General features: G+C 42.4%; 1 protein-coding gene across 5 annotated transcripts in view; it reads left to right on the plus strand.

Annotated features, from left to right (window-relative positions):
- Positions 1–399: 399 nt before the first annotated feature.
- The window catches only part of MICAL2 (microtubule associated monooxygenase, calponin and LIM domain containing 2), a 131,132-nt gene continuing 109,944 nt past the window's right edge, over positions 400–21,587 (plus strand). For all 5 annotated transcript variants that reach the window (XM_064452732.1, XM_064452733.1, XM_064452734.1 and 2 more), the window contains exon 1: positions 400–501. The gene's annotated coding sequence lies outside the window, so the exon portion shown is untranslated. The remainder of the gene's footprint in view (positions 502–21,587) is intronic.

A 21,587-nucleotide genomic window follows, 5' to 3' on the forward strand; every position in this document is an offset into this window, starting at 1 on the left:
CCTGAAGTTTCTTTCCAGTAGTTCCCCGTTTGCTTGCGGACCCACATCTTCTTGCATCTCCTGAGCGTATGACAACCCTTAAGCTTCCTCAAACACAGAGCCTAAGCGGGCAGCAGAACGCAGCTCTCCGTTCCCCATCCGAGGCTCTGCCGGACGCGCCGGCCCCGCCGCCCGGCTTCCGCGGCTGACGGGCGGCGTCCGCTCGGGGCCGGGCCGGGGCCGGCGGGTGAGACCCTGCCTCCGGCCGGGGCTGCGGGGCACCGGGCACGGCCGCTCCCGCGAAGCCACGAGGGGGCGTGGGGCGGGGGAAGGGAACGCACCTTGCCCCGAGCACGAGGGCGCCCGGCGGCGGCTCGCACGGGGCTGGGGGGCCGCCCCGCCCCGCCCCGCCCCGCCCCGCCCCGGCGGCCCCGCCCCGCCCCGCGCCGCCCGGAGCCGAGCCGCGCCGCGCCGCGCCGAGGGCAGCATGCGGGGCGCAGCGGAGCGGGGCTGCTGCCACTGGTAGGTCCGCGGGCGGAGCAGGTGCCGTGGGAGTGGGGCGGCCGTGGCCGGAGGGTCCCTCCGCGGGTGGAGGCACCCGGCGCCGGGCTCTCCCTCCGCGGGGGGCGGCGCTCGGGGCCGTCCCGTCCCGTCCGGTCCGCGGGGCGCGGAGCGCTGAGCCGGCGCGGCGCGGAGCGGAGCGCGGCTGGGGCCCGGCGGGGCTGGGCTTCCCTTTGCGGCTCTGTGCCTGCCGGCCCCCTGCGCCTTTGCGGTAGCGCGGCGTGGCTCCGTGGGCTGGCTCTCGCGCTGTGGCCGAGGGCGACGCAGGAAAAGTAAAAATAATCTCTTACCTTCGGAAGTACCCTGGGATTAAGACGGCAGTATTTTTCAAGTCTGTTACAGCACTGAAGTGGGCTATTAGTTTGGACGCGTCTTAACGAGTGCGTTAATCGGCGTAACATCCTTCTCTGCCCGCCTTTTGGGCTAATTGAATATGGCATCAGTTGGGTTTTTCTTTGTGCTTTGAAGTACGTCTTAACCTACGATAGTCATTGTCTTGTCATGTTCGCTGCGTTTTTAATGTGTAAATTCAGCATGTGACTTGAATTGTGATGGTTGGCTCGAGGACTGACGATTGTAGATTTATTTGCCCGTAGGCTTATAGGGTTGAACCAGTATCAAAAAGTTTTAAGTTCTCTCTCAAACTTATCGGAAAAGATCTGGAGGTCTCTCTTGACTTTAAAAGCCGTTTACAATTGGCAACCTTGCTGGTACTTTCAGCCAAAACGCGATCTGAGTGGGGGAAACCAAACTGCATTCTTGTCCCTAAAGATGGTCCCTGCAGGTCAAAACTGAGGGTGTTGCCATGGCCAGGAAATTTCGGATGAGCGCAGACTTCTCTTTTTTTTTTTTTTTTTTTTTTTTTTCAAACTGAAAATCTTACTAAATCTTGTAGTAAGTCGGTGCTGGGACAGTCTCGCCCTGCCAGGCCCGGCTGGGGCGTAGCTGCCCCTTCTCTGACTCTGCTGTTGGTTTTGAGGAAGTTCTTAATCTCTCTGTGACTCAGTGTCCTAATCTTTAAAATGGCTTAATAAGACTTGTCACGCTTGCCTCCTAGGGATATTAACATCTAATTGATGTTCATGAAGTGCCTTGATCTGGGAGAAAAGAGGGCATCTTGCTTCCCTCATTTCGTCACTCTATATTGGTTGCTAATTATATACATGGGTAGAAAACAGATTTTCCAACAACCAAACTGGAATTCATGCCTCTTATCATTTACACACGTGCTCTAAATCAGTGTATGCCAAGGTGTGCTTAGTTTGAAGTTATCTGGGTATTTATCTAAATATAGTGGGCTTTATCCTTTCTGGAGGATGCATCTGAAAAATAAATCTAAAATACTGTACTGAAGCATCAACAAACTTTTGCTCCTAACTCTAGAGATATTGTACAGTTTTTCTCTGTGTATTATGAGGTCAGTAAATGTTTTAAGAATTAAAATTACGTTGGCTCACTTAACACTTCCTTGGGCCTTATTCAGTCTTATTCAGACTGAATCTTATGTTCAGTCTCAGTTTTTGTCATGTTTCACTTCTTTAGAAACTCGAAAAAGGTAGTGCAGTTTTACAATTCTTTGCCGTATTTATCTGTGTAACCATTTTACTTGATGGCCAAAGCAGTAATTAGCCACTTTACTCCCCTGACTTGAATCTTGCCCACCTCCCCCTTATCACTGCTGCCTCCTCCCTCGGGCAGATAGCAGAGCCCCCAGTGGTGATAGCGCAGGGCTGGGGTGATGGGGTCACCAGCAATGGTGGGGAAGGCCAGAAGACACCAACATTCCATAAATCGGCTCGTATGGATGGGCACACCTACTTACAGCACAGGCGTAAGGGTCTCTTTCAGCTAAAGCCTTGGGTTGAGAAATTCTCAGTCCTTTCCCTACATCTTGGATTCTCCACACCGCAGAGCTGTGTGCTGGGAGGCTGCTTCCTGACCAGCCATCTACCACCGCATGCGACTCGTGCATTTTACTCAGTTCTCCTTTTCAAGATTGTTGCTGCAAAACTTATATTATCCCCCACATTAAACAGACCTGTCAAGTTGATACCTGACAAACAAAGGTTTTAAAATGCTGCTTGAAATTGGTGAGTGCTGTTCATAGTACTAGAAAAAGATATTGGAGATGCAGCTTATACTGTGTGGTGGAGAAATGAAGTTCTAATGGAAAGCTGAAGGATGCTGCGTCTAAATTCCTCTTGCCATGTGGCCCGCAGCAAGCGGTGTGACTTTTCCTGCCCTCTCTGTAAAACTAGATGAATTCTTAGCAACTGGTAAAGTATACAGAAATGAGAAGTCATCTCTGGAACTCTGAAATCTTTTTTTTTTTGTTTGTTCTTAGTTGCCTTAATGCTGCCCTAAAGATGCACAGCAGTAAAAGACCCCTGATATCAGGGTTGCACTGCTGTTTGTCAGGAGTTCAGGCTTCCTTCAGTTTTCAGATCATACTTATCTCTAGATTCTAGACAAAAGATTTTGTTTTCTCTAAGATAAACTGAAGCAGAATTTTCTTGTCTGGTGTCCACGTCCCATCCCTTGTGGAGAAGAGAGAGCTTGTTTTTTGGCTGGAGATGTTCTTTAAGTGTAAGAAGCTGTAAATCAAGAGAGGTGATTGCGATCTGGTTTCTCCGTGAGCATGCTTTAAGTGTTTCACCTCTTTTAGCATGTACCTTGTATCTGCTCCAGCTGTCTCACTGCTTTGGTATTTTATAATTAACATCTTGAAACTCAAGGGAAAACTTTCAAATGCTATATATTTCACACTGGGACTCTTCCACGTGGCTGTAACGTTTGTTGTGAGTCCCTGGTAACGTGTATCTGTTCCTCAGGAGTTCTTTACCTCAGTTTGATTCCCCTGGTGTCAGCAGAAAAACTGTTTTCTAGCAGAAGAGGCTTTGCTTCTTAGGGGCATGGTGTGTTTTGATTCCCTTAAAATGAAGACAATTTCAGAAACTGAGGTCTGCCTTCCTGTACGGTCCTTCTGTTTTCTCAGCTTGCTTGCATGTTGCGTTCAGAGCCAACAAGCTACAGGAAGACTGAGGGGTTGCTTTGTATTCCTGTACAGGCAGCCCGGCATGCATGTATCTGTATATTAAATGTGTACCTGTATAATAGACATTTAGTGTGTGCTTTCTGTATGTGAGCAAATTGTTTCTTTGATGCACCTCTTCTTTTCAAGCTCTTCCTGTGTGAGGAGTCCATTAATTTGAAAAATGCAGCCTCTGCTCTGTGTCTGACACCCTGACTGCTAGGGGATGGCACTCTGTTTGCTTTGCTCACCACTAGGACCAGTTTTAGAGGTGTTTATGCTGCAGATTGACTCCTTCAGAAGTGGTATTAGTAGTTCGGGGTATTCCAGCATGGTACGTTAGACTGTTTCCAGAAAATAGAGATATTCTAAATTAGGGCTATTAAGTGTCCACTGATTCAGTGACCGTGCAGATACATAGTTAATATTGTATTGTGACACATTCTGGAAATTGCTGGGTTTATTTTTGACATGGAGAAGATGACTAAGAATAACTCTTTCATCTATGCATACTTAACATTTACAACCAAGTAAAAACTTCCCCAAAATGATCTTTAGTCATATTTAGACTCTTAGTTCCATGAAAGGAAAAAAATTCAGACTAGTGCTTAAATCTGAGCTGTGTGTGCTATCAACCCCTCTTCCTGCTCTGGACTGTTGTTCAGTGAGGGCTTTTGGTTGTGGGTTTTTGTTCTGTTTCATTACCCTCTCCAAATTTTTGTGGGCAATGTACTGTGCAGAGAAGGAGGGGAGAGAAGCCCAATTCCTTGTTGGGAAAGGTAAAGCCTATCTCAACACAAATTATAATAGATACTACTGCTCTATCTTATTCAGTTTGAGTCCTGATAATTTTTATTTCAGTGTCCCAGTAACACTGATTTAACTAGGAGGGAAGTCTGAACTTGGTTTCATTTCTTCTTGCTCTTTTTTTTTTTTTTTTTTTCCCCTGGAGCTGTTAAGGTAAGACCTGGTGAAGAGAAAATAATTCTGAAGACAGTCCATGGGTTCAGAGATTATTTGCCTGTCTGTTTCTGGACACTTGGCTACATCTTTGTTAACCGGTCGCTGAGAGCTTCCTAGCTGGGGCCTCACTCCTTCAGTCAGATGGTTTATTGAATTGTGTGCTGGGAATATGTGGGTTAGACTTAAACTTTTGTTCTTGTCACTGGCATCTCATCTGCATTGGTCTGGACAAATAATGCCAGCAGTTTCTCCGCTTGCTGCATTCAGCCAAGCGGATATTACCAATGCAGTTTTTGACATGACTGTGCCTGGCATTGTAAGTGTGTGTTGTGGAGTTTTGGCTTCTTAAAAAGCAGGTTCTTTGGATCTGTTAGGTCACAATAAATCCTTCTCAGACCTTTTAAGCTTGCAGCTTATTGCCTGTGCAGACTGCAGTAATGCTCAAGGGGGTGTTACAGTTTATCCTTCTGTGTAACTGCCATAGCCAAGCATCAAAATAATTTCCTAAGCCACGTGAAATTTTTGTTGGGAATATGTGGGCATGTTTTATAATCAACTTTAAATAGGCTTTGGTAATTCAAATGCTTATCTTTAACTCTTCTGCATATTTTATTTTTAATGTTACTTTTGAAACATCAAAATACTACTTAGTTCCGATAACATATCTTGCCATTTTCTTACCTGAATAGGAACTCCAAAAGGCAATTGGAAGGCTTTTACATTTTCCAAGATGTTTTTTCCTAATCTATCATGTGCAAATCATATATGATGGAGTCCAGCAAAAAATTATTAACAGTTTAAAAACAAAAAAACCCAAACAAACTTAACAAGGCAGCAAGTGGAGCAGGAGCTGCATTTTCTTCTCTCTTTGAGAAGACTTGGGTTTGGCAGATAGTGGAATTCTTTTTTGCATGTAATCAGATGAGAGGATATCGCAATAACTATAATCTGTGTTAAAGGCTGAGGTGAGTCCCATCTGTTAGTGGTGTTAGGCATGTGCAGTACGCTTGGCCTCTAAACGTGTGCACACGGGGAGCAGCACAGAAGGATTTAGAGAAACAAGTGCAGTCTCTGAAGGCAGTTGCTAAAAGCAAGGGAGAAATTAATAATGCAACACAACGCTATCTGCTGACACCCTTTCCAGCTGCAAAAACCCACTGGTTAAACATTACTCTTAATGAACTTTAGAAGATAGTGGGTTGGTTTTGGTTCCCGTGAACTCGAGAGATCAGCTTCTTTTTGTACAGGATCATCTATTGTATACGCTCGTTATCAGGTTGTTTATTATGGATTTTTCTTTACACTGTGTCATCTTGTGCTGATCTGGGGAATAATTTTAAGTAGCAATCTGAAATGATTAGGAGAAAATTCTGGGCTTGTATTGCAGGAAGTACTTGGGCTTGACTTTGTAGTAGTAAGTGTATAGTCAGTGCTGATTTCATTTATTTATTTATTTAAAATATTCTTGTCATTGTCACTTAACCCCAGCTGTGGATGTGGCACAGTATATACTTGTACACTTGAATCTCCATTGCTTTTTTCCTGTTAGAGTTTGTAAAGGAGTGATTATCCTGAGGAGAGGACTTACTTCTCCAGGTCTCATTTCCATCCTAGCTGGAGCGAAGAAACTGCTGATGAAATGTGATATTTGGGTTTGGATTATTTATGTGAATGAGGTCTCTTTCAGATCCAAACTCCTAGCCTTCTGCCCAGTGTTTGGTTTTTCCCCTTTCACTGAGTACGAAGAATTCCTGTGGTTGCCACCTGTGCCACCAGCTGTTTCTACCAGCTCAGAAAACTGTTTAAGTAATTGTACATCTATAGGGGCAGAAGAATATTGAAGTTGAGAGCCATTTTTCAGAATGCAGATTGTAGGTTACTTCCATTTATGTCTATGGATTATTAGAAGTAACAGCTGACTCTCCTCTGTACAGTATTGTGTTCAGGACATTAATGTGGTTGAATGACTATCAGAAATGTGCACGTTTAAGGCTTGGAAACAAGCTTCATAAATATGAACTATTGGTGCATATTCAAAACTGAATTCAATGGATGTAACCAAATACCTCTTGCTGTAATTACTCTCTGAAACACTGCCTTTGCACCAAGTCAACATTATATGTCCTAGCAAATGCATTAGGAAGACTAAGGCTTGCTTAAAGAACTAAATACATCCCAACAACAAGGAACCTGTTAAGACAAAAGAAACCATCTTTCTGCTATTCTGATGGGGGGGTGTATGTGGGAGGGATTAGGGTGGTTGACTTTATTTCCTGGAAATGAATAGCATACATTTTTCGGTGCATAAAACGGATATTACTCAGTTTGTGACCTGCTTCCTAGTAAAAGTGTCTTGAAGCGGGGATTGGTTTAAATCTGTTGCCTGCATTCCTGACATGCATTATTGTGTGATGCTATCTTGTCGCAGGGACGTGCAATGTGCCATGATGTATAAATAACCCTGTGTGTCAAAGGTAATCTGAGACAATATGCCAAATATTTAATGAAGCGATGGGTCTTGTCCTGGGTACCTGGTATATATTTGGGAGTAGGTAACTGAGCTGAAATTGCAGCAGAGGGGTGATGAGTAATGTAATACTCCACAGCACATACTGCAGAGCTACTCTGTATGGTACAGTAAGACACAACCAGCACTACAGGTCGGTCTCATCTTGCTTGTAACTTTGATGCTAAAATAAGTGGTCAGGAAAACAGGTTAATGTGCACTAGGCCAACCTGCGTCGTGCATGTTGTGGGGGAAAAAAAGTGCCTTTAGTATTCTCTGTGGAGTAATTTTAATGAATACTTCACATATCAATTTTCAAGATAAATATAGAATAGCATACAGAGAGGAATGACTTTATTCCTTCTGGAGCACCACTTCTCCCCCAGAGGTGGACTCAGCAGGATGCTGACCTCAGGCAGTTCAGCACACTTTGTGCCTCAGCAGAAAGTTAAGGTATCCTGGGGCTGATGCGGTCCTGTGAGGGAGATGGCTTTGAGAGATGCAAAGCAGCAGGTGCTGGCATGGGAAGGAGGAGCTGTGCTGTGCACTGGGAGCTTGGCAGAGGCCTGGGTGAGGGTGGCAGGGGTGGATGCTGGCCCCTTGTTCAGGGAGAAGGTTTCTGTCTGGGTTTCCTTCTGATCTAGGAATGAAGCTCCACAATGGGGAGTTTTCCCCTCCATTTTTATGTAGGAAAGGAGATCCACAAGGTGTTTATCTTACACTTGCCTGTGCAAAAAAGCAAAGGGCAGGGTGATTTTCGTTCTATCAGTTTTCTTTTTTACTAAGAAAGGAGTTGTGATTGTTTCCCAAATGCAAGCATGTAGAGGGCTCCAGCAATATTTCTAATGCTTTTTCATGGCAAATGCAGAAGCTTGATAATATCTTAAGGCCTTTATGCATGCATTTAAATACATACTGCCAAACCTGTATATAGCTACTGCCTGAATTAATGAACGGATTGATGTAATTAGTAACTTGTGTGTAGAAGCACCTTCAAGCTCAGTTATGGGGTCAAAATGCTTGTCTTCCATTTACTTAATGCTTATCATGCATTAATACAGAACAAAAAAAAAAAATTACACAGCTATTTCAGAGCAAGGTGAGACATTTTTGTGTGTTGTTCAAAACACTTTCTTCTTACAAAATAAAGTCCAGCATTCAACCTGACATTCCATAAAATACAGAAGTGACTTAACACTGTATTTGGCAGTGTTTCTTGCCTTAGGTTTTTCTAACAGAGCATTTGTACTCATCCTTCATATGGTCAGGTAAAGCAGGTAGTTCTACAAAGCAATGTCAATATAAAACTCTTTTGCCCTTTGACATAAAGCTTTGTGGGTTCTTTGACAAGTAAAACGTTCAACAGGACATAGTTGACCCAGAACTTAATAGGATACATGCACCTAAGGTGATCTGGCTTGTTTGAAATCTCAAGCTAATATAACTACAAACACTGGCTGCTGGAAAATAGCTGTATCATTATTTAAGTGTCACTTCTAGTTCACTGATTTCTAAGATAAACAAAGGAATGGCATATATAGTGTAGTAGGCCTGCATTTGCACAGGAGTTTTAATTTAGAAGTAAATACCAGTGTGGATTGATATATCACAGGTTTTTCACTCTAATAGTTCTAGTGCACAAAGAGGTTGTGAACCGCCACTTTTCAGTGTTATTTGCTCTACTGAAGTAACATACAGACAAGCAAAGAATGGCAAGGCTTTCCTTGTCTATCTGCCAAATTGGGTGTCATGTAGCCGATATGCTAACCTGTGTGCAAAGTTTATTGAAAATGTATGTGTGAGAGAGAATTATTGGTACCTCCATAAAGTAGAAAGCAAACTTCATTGCTTTTGTCTGACTTTCCTACTAGGTATTAACGGACTCTGTCAGGCTGTGATCAGTGCTTCTGATGAGTTCGTGGAAGTCTTTGTGACATTTATTTTTAATGACTTTCACTAATGAGAAAAATACGCCCTTGTCATACTAAGAAGCAATTCACGTTTTGAATCCAAATTTTCTACTTTCCTTATGGCTTATGTCTGTTGTCTAATATTTTGCTGGGATGACATGCCAGACGCAGGGCTGAAATTAATGTGTTTTTTAATTTTGGAGGAGAAAGTGAAGCCAAACAGTGTTTTCTTGCTTTGGCTGACGATTCCATTATGATTTTAATGATTATTCTGCTTTCTTGGGTGGTGATATCCAGAAGAGAGAGAGCTTTTCTCTTTTCTACCAGTTCTGGGGAATTAAAAATGAAAACTATGTGGTTGTTCTGGACCCAGTCATTAGAAACTAGTATTGACAACATAAGCATTACTTCTCACAACTAGAATGAAGCAAAAAAGGCAAAAGTTACATTAAATATTTGTTTACCTTACAGGCCTGTATTCACACAACTAGTCTCTGTCAAGTGTATCTCCAGTCACCTTTCTATTAGAAATAGGATCCTAATTTCTAACATTTCTTACCTGATACATGTTAATCTTAAATAGAATATTAACAGTCATTATCCTGTGTGAATAGTTTCATATCTTGTGGTGTGTTGTTTTTTACTTGTTAAGACTTCTTAAACTTCATTTGCAACGTTCTGTCTCTTCCATAGTTACGGATTGGCAGGATGGGGGAAATAAGAAGAAATTACCTTTACTTTCAAATTGGTGGTTGAGTATTGACGTACCCAAATACATGCTTAGTCATGTGCTCTGATGCTGATGAGTTTCGCTTGGCACACCCCAGCAGATGCAGTCCCTCCCCTGTTTTCAGCAGAGCCATCTTCTCTGTGGTGCAACAGTAGATGACTGGATTTGTTTTACAGCAGTGACAGTGTAATGATAATCTTACCAATGCTGAGGGGAGGTGGAAACAGCTGAACTTTTTGCTTGTATAGCATGTTTAAAAATTTCACTCAAGATATTGTGACTTGAAGGTCAGTGTCACTTACAAAGCCAGTGAACTTCTGTAAGACAGTGGCAGTGAGACTCTGGCCAAAGGTTCTTTTTTCTTCCACCAAAACTGTATTTTAGTTGCTCATTCAGTTTTTTGCCTTTACCTGTTTTTTCTCTCCTCTAAGCCTGTATTCTAGATTATGTTCCTATCACTTTTGATTAAAATTCCAGCAGTAAAATTTTCAGCTTTAAGCTCTGAGATGTGCTGGTGGGGAATCTCATAGGGATCAGAAAAATAGGATGTAGGCAAGAACCTAGAGAAATCCATTTGGGAAGTCCTGTGGTAATTGTGTTGGTAAGTGTTGCTAATAATCTGGATTTTCTGTCTGGGAAATATAAACACGTTTGACTTATTGTACTTCTTAACACATGAAGGATCTGCGCCTATAAGGTTACAGCAGTCCGTCAGAGCCTGGACGGACTCGGTGCGGGTAGCGCCAGCGAGCGCAGTGCGCTTCCTCTGCCTGCCCGGGCGTTTGGTAGAAGTGGAGCCACGTTAGCAGTGGCTGTGCTGAACGTCCTTGGTTGAGATCCGTGCCCTTGCCTGTTGGGCGTATGCCTTAAGCAGATTTGCTAATCTGACCTTTTAACCCGCTGAGGATTAATAGACCTCTGTCAGAACGCTGAGATGTGGCTGCTCTGGAGCAGCCCTGCCCGTAAGAGCCTGCCATGAGTTAAAAGGAAGAACCAAGTAAGTGCAGCTGCCCCAACTGCAAGAAGATGGGCTGTGAGGGGCCTGTGCAAAGCTGTCAGCTTCTGTTTTTAGAAAGGAAAGGTGTTTTCTGCCTGATGTTGCGCTGACCCATTTAGGATATGGTCCGAACTGAAAATACTGAGGTGAACTGTTCACGTGCTGCTGTATGCTGCCTGCTGAGATGCCTTGGAGAAATACACTCAGTAAAAGTTGATTCATAATTAGTTGAAACACTGGATATTAGGAATCCAATGAAGTCCTGTCTTCTGCACCTTTTTCTAATAATCTCTCTTGGACCCAATTTATATAGTCAAAGCAGGGTTTCGAGTGCACATCCTATGGGCAACAACAGGAGAGACTGTAGTGGCCACTTAATGTAACTCAACATTTGCAATTCACAGCTCTAAAATTTTCTTAGTCTGCTTTTATGCAAACCATTGGCATCTTTTATTGCAATGAAAAAAAAAAAGCTAATGATTGAAGCTTTCTGTGATTGACACGACAGGATCCTAGGAATAAACTCTTCTGGGTGTCATTGTATTGCTGCGTTAGGGCATCTGGTAAGCAAACACATCATTGCTAAGTCTTCTGAATTTTTGTCAGTGTGATTGTGTTGCTCCCCCAGAGGCACCCCGCTGGTCAAGTCCACTAGCAGTGGTCAGCAAGAGGCCCAGCTGTGTGTGGTGGGGTGAGGAGGACTTTGGATCATGGAGCACAGATAAACCATCGTATGAAATACAACAAATGAACTTTTCATGAAAGGCTCCACATTGTTAGTGGCAGCAGGAGCCCTGGGATATGCACTCAAAAGCCAAATCACTGTAATATATTCTTGGATGTGTGTGTTTGTGGTTTTAAATGTGATGGTTTAAGATAGCAGGTTAACCTGGCTAAAAAGGAGCCTGTTTTTGCTGGATGCAGGCAGCAGTATGTCTGATGGACCTCATTTGAAAGGAATTCCCTGAAGCTGATAGCATCAGTGAAGAAGTCAAGCTCAGTGTAGCTTTGATAGAAACATGAGGTCTGATAGTCTCTTATCCTGCCTAGCTGCACCAGGCACCAGAAACACCACCAAAGAGACACTGATGTTCAAAGCCTTCGCTGTGATAATCTGTGCTACACAGAGGGGAGGTTCTGGAGTATTTGATCTTAATGTATTTCAGAGTGATCTTCACTTGGCAGGAATGATGGCGTGGTAAAAACTCCCACGTTGTACCTTAATGAAATGGACTGATTCTGTGACTGTTGCAGTCACTTCCTGGCTCCCTTTCATAAGGATTTCTGATCTAGAAATGCACTATGGAAATCTTTTGATAGGCATACAAGCTTTTTTCATGCTGCTGTGCTTTTTAGGTTTTTTCTTTATTTTTTTTCCTTTGGCTACTGGGTTGAGGTTTTTCTTTTAAGTAGCATCTGGCTGTAGTGACTTGCATGCATCCTTGAAAATATTGCTTCCAGAGCTGATAATTCCCTTTAAACTTGTTCCTTACTTCTTCCTCTCCAGGTTATTTCATTGAGGTTTTGTTTGTATGTTGACTCACTTTTTTTGTTTGTTGGTTTGGTTTTTTTGAGGGGGGGGTGAGTTCATACTATGCAAATTGTATCCATTTGGACCTGGTGTGCCAACTGTCCAAAACTGGTGTATGCCTTTTTTCTTTTTTTTTTTCTCTCCGTGCAATAACTGAACAATACCTGAAACTCAATTGTGGTCACATGCCTGTGGGTGCAGCATGTACTGAAGAACCTGTTTTTAACTTCAGTTCAAAATTGAAAGGGGAAATGATGCATCATAAGTCAACTTTTACTTCAGAAAATATCAATGCTTTTCTTTGCTTTATGCAGTTTATTGCTTGCTTGTTCTCTCTGGTAATCCAAGTAGCAGTTCCAAGCAACTGTGGGGAGAAAAAAAAAAATTCATATACCTTGGACAAAAAAAAAAAAGGGCAAGTCCCAGCTGGAAGGAAAAGCTGAGAAGCAAAAAGCTTCCAATAGTACCTCTAAAGTTGTTTTTTTTCTTTTCTCTCTCCCCACCCCAGTGCTTTGCAAACCTGAAAGGTACTACGTGATATTTAGGGGTGTTTCTGCCAATTTTTGTTTCCTTTACAGCAGAGTAGTGAGTGGTGTTATGTATAGGTCCTTCAGCTGCTCACCCCAACCAGCATCCAGCATTGTGCTGTGATGGAGGCAATGGCAGAATTTGGTCTGGTCCAAACACATATCTGCCCTCCTCTGCTTGTGCCTGTCTGTCACCAGCCACCTCCGTGCCGATGACTAGGCCAAAAGTCAGGCTCAGTATGGCAATGGCAGACCGAGATGCCAAATGCAGATCACCACAGTCTGCAATCAAATGGCTAGGACAGTGCAATGGAAGTAAAGGCTGGCTCTGTGCTGTTTTCGTGGGTTTATGAACACTTGGAGCCCCATGGCGTGAGCTCCAAGGATGTCTTACTTTTGAAAGATGCCACAACAAAGCGTATGCTGTTTTGTGTGTACAGCTCTTGGGGCACTGGTTGCGTTAGTACTTAATCACAATAGTAATGCATCCACTGTACTCATCATTAGTTAATTCTTTATTCCTAGTAAACTAAAGCTTGATAACTGGAGTGTAGATAAAGATCTGGTTGCACATTTCAAAGAAATAAAAACAATACTTTTTACCTGTATGCAGAAAAGGGGGAGAAATCTGTGCTAACGTAAAACTGGAGAGAAGACCAAGCCAACATAAGGTCTCGGGCTCAGTAATGAATCTTTTTTTTTAAACCATATATGTAAAGTGGAGAACTTAACAATATTTCTTTCGTGAATAGCTTACATCCAGGATTTTTTCTCTCCATCCTTTTTCTGATGGTCAATTCTCTGTTCTCCTCCTTGGTCTCTATAAGCTGGGGGATATTAGAATTGTTTGAACTGTGTATGAAGGAATTGTAATAACGACATACATCTGCATGACTTCAGTTGGTTTGCTTTAGGTAAGCACATTTGATGAACGGAATTTGGGTTTTCTTCTGATCAGAAGTTGAATAAAAAACTTTCAGTATACAGTTCCCGTTCCCCAGTTCCTGCTCTTCAGAGCAGGAACAGCGAGGGTTAAGCACGGCGCTTGCAGGGTCTGGCTGTGCCCCTCGGGGACCACGCAGGGTGCGGGCAGCCCAGAGCAGCTGGGGCGAGCCCTGGGGGGCTGGCAGCGCTGAGGCATGGGCCAGTGGGCATCCAAGCGCCTGGTGCGGCTGGGCTGTGTTAAAGCACAATTGATTTGACCCAAGATGTTTCTGTAAACCACTTTCCTTCCTAAATTGTTGTTTTCTCTAACAAAGCTAGCTCTAATCAGGACCTTGCGTACCAGGCACTCTGCAAACCCAGAACCAGTTAATCCTTTCTTTCTTTGAAAATTACAAACTGAGAGTTGGGGTACCAAAGCAGCTTTAACTCTGTCTTCCTGTAGCTGTAGGAAGGGGAAGAAATGTGATGCCTTCAATCTACTCCGGTACTGCAGACATTATTCTCAAATAAGCAACATGTAATCACCACATGGCATCATTTCAGGATCCTCAAACAGCTGTAGCTGTTACATATAACCTCATGGTAATATATGGGAATGAAATAGTAACGCTGCCTTAAAACTTTCTGGGTATGTCTAAAATGCCTGCAATGTTTTTGTACTTGCACATGCTCAGCTCTTTAGAAGCACCGTTAATGTTGGCTTTCAGATAGGTATGTGTTAAGGCTGGCCATAGTCTCCTACAGAGGCATTCTTATCTTCTATACAGTAAAGCATTAGGACTGGATGACAGTGAGAGGGTAACTTTTTAGAAAGAGATGACATTGTTCTTTGCTTTGGCACTTCAGAAGTGCCTGTGTTCCTACAGTGTCTGCCCAGTTACATGCAGTGAAGTACAGGTACATGGAAAAATAAATTCTCCAAATGAAAAAAATGATTAATGGAGAGCCAGATGATAACATCTTCTGTGTATTTAAGTGTAGGTCATTCTGCTTGGTAAGTGACTGGAAGCAAATGGCCAGTGTTGCATAAAGACTTCAGTATGTGAAGGTGCATCTACCTCTGACCGTCAATATTGTTGACAGGACTAACATAGAGGATTTTAACCTCAGGCTTTTGGAACCAGGCTATGTGAGGAACAATTACTATTTAGAAGTGCTTTTTTTGGTGTTTCACATTTTCTAGTAAACTTTTCTGTGCTGAGGAGGATGAATCATAATTTAATTCTGACTGTATCTCAGCTTGCCTTGTGAGAAGTGATGCATTTGTCATCTCTCCTATATTGGTTAATGATGTTCTGCCCTCAGACGTTTTTTTTAAGGGGCTGCTTCTGAACATTTTATTCCCACTGTTACTTTTTTTTTCCTAGTGGATTTCCCAAAACTAATGTTTGAAGATGTATTTTGTTGTTTAAGAGGATTTTTCTGCAGCAGAAGTGGATGATGTTTTTCTAACTTTCTTGGAATCTTTGTTTGGGGTTTTTATACTGTGTTTTTCTTCATTTTTTTGGGAAGTCAAAGGCTGAGAGAGGGTAGAAATTGTCCTGTGCATTTTCATCCAAAAATACTGTTTCTACTTTCAGAAGCAATGTCTTTTCTAGTCTCTTCTGGTAACTATGGGTCCAGTGTACAGTGACAAAAAAAGAAAACAGATATGAAGCAATCCCAGTAACTTTTTTTTTTGTCTTCTCATGTGAACGTTCCCTGGAGCAGAGTTTGGTTTTCCACCACCCTCTGGATGACTTGTCTGGGTGAGGCTTCCCAGTTCCCTACTGTTGTTCAGTGGCTGGTATTCAGTAGTGAATTGGTATTAACCAAGGAACCTATCATTCACAACTCAAAACTGCTTTTTGTTTTTTTTATTATTTTTCTCTCTAACTTATTTGTGGTTCCCGTGTGTTTCAGTGTGACTGATAACATTAATATCCCAATAAGCTGCAGGAAGTATTGTGTGCTAGCTTGCATTAAAAAAAAATTATAACAATGGAATGTGTTGATTCCTAAAAGCATGAGTATATACATATGAAAATTTGCCCAGAATGTTTTATTTCTTTGGTGATTGGCAGTGCAATACTATCTGTGTTTTCAGTGGATTAATCCTGGTTACTGATCTGGAAGTCTGATGTCTACAGAGGAGGGCAGCTCTGCCAAATGAATTATCATGTCCTGGAGCCCTCAGGCTCTTGCAGCCATCATGCTGACTGTTTCTTCCTCCTGTTCAGCTCTTGGGTAATTGGTGCAGCCCCTATAATGAGAGGGAAACATACTCGAGAGAAGACACATAACCAGAGACCCACACTTGGAAAGACTCTCTGAAACATACTCTGGAGAGCTTTTGGCATGTATTCTGTGAAAGCTGACATTGGTGCCGTTCCTTTTCTTCCCCCAAGACATATCCTGGGCAACTTGCTTCAGCCCAGCCATAATTTCATATTTTTGCTTAAAACAACCCAAACAAACATTGATTTGCTTTCTCACATAAATCCTGAGGGCAAACAAAAGACAGTCTTATTTTGGTATCCACTGTTCTCTGGTCCCTCACTGCAAGGCACTTTTTCTGGCGCCTCCAGCTGATGTCTTTGGTTGGTTCTCGGTTTGAGTAGCAGCAGTGCTGGTCACCTTTCTCTGCTCTGTAGCCTCTCTGGGTCAAGACTGGCCACGGTAAGGGGACAGGCTGTGTCTGCGCATGGGGTGACTCCCAGCTGGAGAGAGTGGGAAGGCACCAAGACTAGTGGTCCCCTTTGCCCATGCTCCCCGCTGGGGGCCACCAGCTTCCTAGACATGTGGTGGCACCTCCTCGGGGACTGCCAGAGGCCTTGGCAGTCTTGTGTTGCTGTATCAGTTCATAGCCTGTCTCGCTGCCCCATCCTTCTGGATTATCCCTCTTCTCAGTGCACAAACCAACATTTTTTCCAAGATTGCTGACTCAGAGAGTCTGCTTTTTTCCTGGTTCATGCATTTGTTCTTTTTTCATCATGTATTTACCTTCATAATTATGTCCCCATGCATACAAAGGGAAAGCTGTACTAGAGTAACTGCTGCTGCCAAATGTGGCTCACTTTTGTTGGTATTCCTCCATCTGTACCAGGGGTTTTGCTGACATAGCTCTGTCAGCTATCGGGTATGCATTTTCTCATGTTCCTCAGACACAGTTGTGCCATCTAAGTTTTCCCTGTGACCTGGGGGTGAGGAGCAGAGAGGAGGACACAGGGCTGTGAGAGGGAGTGGGATGTCAAAACTCCCACTGGCAGCCAGGCAGGAGTGGTGCCGGAGCTCGCTCTGCATCCTCATCTCGTGTCATCCACCCCGCTCGATGTGCCTGGCCCTGCTGCCTCCCTGCTGGTTGTGATTTCGGTAACGGTAAATAGGATATTACTTGCTCTCTGAATTTTTCTGGCCCAATGTCCTAACATCCTATTAAAATAGATAATATTGTGCTGATCAAAAAACAACCAACCTACTGCCTGTTCTGTGATCAACGTTTATATCTCAGCTGTTTCACTGGTGTGAGCTTGAAATTAAGTGTCACTTTAGGAAAAGAAAGAGCTTAAAGTTTGTCTTTTTAATTGTTTTCACTGACAGTATTTTCATACCATCTTTCTAACTTAAATAACAGGTACCTTTTCTGATGTTATCATTATGGTGTACTTTTTTCCTTTGCTCTTGTGATCCCAACCTAGGAAAAACATCAGCATAAACTTTCTACTGTTGTTTATATTGTGCTTCTAATCTACTACAACAAAGCTGGAAAATGTTCTTTCTTGTAACCAGTCTAAATAAGAGTCAGGTTTTAATACCTTGTTTATATATAACATTAACCCGTAATGACTGTGGCTTAATCATCTACAGTTAGCTTTGAAGATGTAGACTATAGGGAATCTTGTGACCTTGTAATAGAGCTTTTAGAGCCCTTGTTAGAAAGAATTTTTAAATGCTCGCTGTGACCAGCACAGAATAATAATTGGGCTAGAGACATTTTTCCTCAAAACCATCGGACTCAGGTTTAGAGTTACAATTTTCAGCAGTATAGATAAAACACTATTGCTTTAAAGAAAATTTCTGTTTTAGAACTCTTCAGAAACGCATTGATATTCCCGTTCAGTATTTTTGATGAGTAGTTTAAGTATATGCTGCATACAGATGCCTGGAGAACTCTGCATTATCATTAATTTGAAATACTTGTGCTTGTGCTTCGCAAAATGAGTATCCGGGGGTTTTAGCGATGCTCACAGGACAGGACTTCCTGGGCAGGCGGCAGAATGGTGTGAACCCTGTGATTGCCAGTTTTCTGTTCTGTGTTACCTGAAATCTGGGTTTCAAGAGTGGCCGTATGGCAAAGCTAGTGCAACGTGGCTTGGGCCCACCAGTGACTGCGGCAGGGGCAGACGTCTGCGCCCCCATCTCTGCGATGGTGGGTGTGGACCCCTGGGCGGCATCCCATGCTTTGCTCATGCCAACACTGTACATCTGCATGAATGGAGACACATGCAAGCTGCTGGCTGATGTGGTTGATCTCATTTTACTGTCAGTGTCTTAGTATATTCCCACAGTAAAACTGGAAAGCTCAGACCGGTAATACCAAGAAACAAACTGGACTATTTTTAAAGCCTTCCGCTTTTAAAATGCGTGGAATGTGACTTTGTGTGGCAGATAAAATCCTACAGACAGGTCATTTTATTTTATGCTTCCTGTAAACATATATAAAATATTGACTGCAAAGTATTAGTGTACTTGTGCACATGTTTCCAGCTATATTTTATTGTGGGATGATTCCAGATGTAGCAGGTTAAATCAGCACAGCAGCACTTGTTGGAAGGCTTATGTTTGAAATGTCTCGTATAACTTCAGCAAAACAAGCCGATAGCGTGTACGGTAACCTTGTAAGTTCATAGGCACAGAGTCTCTCAGTAGGAACTGTTTTGAATTCCATACTTGGCCTGAAAAGTTATTTTGCAGGAGTTCTGTGGAAGTCAGCTTTTTATAAAAATACAGAAAAGTAATCTGGCTGTTTTATAAAGAGACTGTTTGCGAGGCTTTGTTCAGAAGCAATTTCTCTTCATTGATGTTTCTGTTAGGATTGTGCGCCTTAAGAAATGTGTTTTCTATTTGTCACCAATAGAAAAAATGTATTTTAGGCAAACGTACTTCTGTGTTTTTTAAACAGTTTTATAAGCAAAGCAAGGGAAAGCTTCAGTTGTTACCAGAATCACATTTATAAAATTTTCTTCCTTTTATGTCAGCTGTAGGAAAACATGCAAAGAAACCAAACCACCAAAAAACTGTTTCCTCCAGATAGAAATATTTCTATATTTAAAATGGTCACCATGAAAACAAAGTGCCTAATGTGAGTAGAAACTAAGCTGAAAAACCTAGAAGGTCCTGTAACACAGTCTCACTTGCAAGTTTCACTTATTGTAATGGTATTGAGATTTTAGACAGTTATGTCAGGGAAGAGACAGCAGAGATACTGTAGTTTTTACTGATGATGAGGAAGGGTCACAATAAATGGTTACTACAGATGCTGCAGAATCCAGCCTTTCATTTCTGTTGTTTCCAACCTTAAGCAAACAATAAAAGTATTGTATCCTGCATGCCAAACTAAAGTCTTATTAAAAGAATTTATTCTTGGTAAACATGGCAGAATTAGGGCTGTATTGAAAATGGAATCAAGATTAGTGGTATTGAAGTGTGAGGAATTTAATTCTTTTCCAATCTCCCCAAGGAACATGCTCTCAAATATTAGAAACAGAGCATTAGGGGACTAAGGAAATACTTCATTGCTGTAAGTTTGAATTAAAATTAGGGTTGTTCTCTCTCTAGTGGGACAACTAAGCCAAAAAAGCTTTTTGAGTATACTACCTCAGAACAATGCTGACAAGCAGTTCGCAAGGTACTCCTGTCAAAAAATTAAGTTATTTTCATTTAATGACTCCTATATGTCAACTTTATTGCTTGCTGTATTATGCTGAAAGGCTTCATGTGCAGACATGAACCAGCTCCATACATCCATTTAACTAGTGATAATTAACAGAATTACCCTGACAGTGGAGGCATTTTTTTCAGTATTCTCAAAATCATCTGCGGTAACAGAGCTTGTTTCACTGACAGGAAATATCAGCCAAGACTACAGGCATTTGCTTTCATATGTATGCATCTGTACGTGCACTGTTGCTTTAATTTTTACTTTCTCTCTGTCCCTTTTCCATTGCTTTCCTTTAAGTTGTAATAAGATCTTTTTCCTTGGGTAGCCACCAGGCACAAATGGTACTTCTCAGATTTTCTGATCTGACATTCCTGTTTGCCCCCAACTGGAGGCAGAAAGGAGGTTGGGCTGACTTAGTACAGTAGAAGGGATCATCAAAATGCAACACTACTTCTTCGCAGTGTCTGCACTTTGTGTCTGGGAGCCCTCCAGAGACTTCTGTAATACCACAGTAAGCTGCGTGGAAGGCCAAATACTTGTATGTGCTTGATACATCATGTGTGGGACCTAAAATGACAATTCTTGTTAGCTGTGAATCTAACCCAGGGATGCCTCAGTTCTGACTCAAAAGAACCATTTGTCCAAGCTGTTTCCTGCTCTCTAATTCTTTCTTTCTGTCACCCAAATTTTTATTGGGATTTGTAGCACTTAAGTAAAGTTTCAAATGAACTTAATTTGTTTGTGTTTTCAGAGGAAGTTCAATGGTTACTTTGAAAAGTGTGGTTTGCAGTTTCAGTGTCAATGCTCACCTTGATGAGACTTTCAGATCTGTATTTCATCCCTAGAGTGATCTGTATGATGAAGGAAGAAAAAGAGTAAATTATAATACTCTAAGAACTCAAGTGTTTCCCTAAACACTGGGTTTTCTTCCGCTACAGATAATCAGTTTATGCATTTCTTCTGAAGTCTTTGAGACAGTTCTAGAATAGGAAACTTTAATTATAGTTAAGAATTACTCTGTTGAACTTCTTGTCCTTATTGCATTGTTTCTAGTGAGTTATGTGCAATACTGCTGTGAAATATTGGTAACTCCCCAGAGAAAAACGCATACTTTTCCATGAGCTGCATATACTTAGAGCACCATCTTGTTCTCTGTCATCTGTCAACACTGTTCATGCCAAAAAAAAAAAAAAAAAAAAAAAAAGACAAAAATGTGGTGTTTCCAGCAAGCCAGAAACCCCAGTAACCAGAGTCTCCTGTCTCATCCTGCCTTTCTGACCACAAAATGTGGCTTTTTTGGAGAACATGACCTCTGACACAGCAAGGAGAAATGCTTTGCTGGTGAGAAAATGTCTCTGCTGAGATACCACTCCACAGTTTTTCAGTGTGGACAAGATGGGAGTGTTTTGGAAGTTCGTGAGTAGAAAATTTTGTGCCCAGAAAGAATGGTCTCAGTCCTGACTTTGTGGTGTTGGAGGAGGGAAGTGTTAAGGGTGGGGAAGGTGTCCTGGCTGTCCTTCCCAGCTGCTCTCTTCCCCAGTGGAAAGGTAGAGGAAGTGGGGCCTGCTCTGTGTGTGTTTGTGGGTGCGCATGCATGTGCAACCCCTACTTCCGCTCATTTCCATTGCACTAAAAACGTTTTCCTCCCCTTCCCTTTGCCTGCAGTAGCTCCTGCCGACCACCCCTTCTGTCTTCTCACTGTTATCAGCCCTGGCACATGCTGCTTTTCTTCCTTGGTTGGTTAAGATATGGTTCTATTCTTTGAGCTTTTATCTTCCTCCCTTCCTTGCCGGATGGAAACAGCTGAGGCTATAAAAATCTCCTCTCTGTGAGCAGAAAAGATATTAAATTAAAGAGCTTGTGATCAGACTCACTTATCAATTATGCCAGAGCTAACTTTTAAAGATATCTGTGTTATATGAACATGATAACAGTCTTGTGGTGAGCTAAGGAAAACAATGGAGAGGAAGTATTGTTTTATCACTAT

This window comes from Phalacrocorax carbo, chromosome 5, assembly GCF_963921805.1.
Source record: "Phalacrocorax carbo chromosome 5, bPhaCar2.1, whole genome shotgun sequence".
NCBI lineage: Eukaryota > Metazoa > Chordata > Aves > Suliformes > Phalacrocoracidae > Phalacrocorax > Phalacrocorax carbo.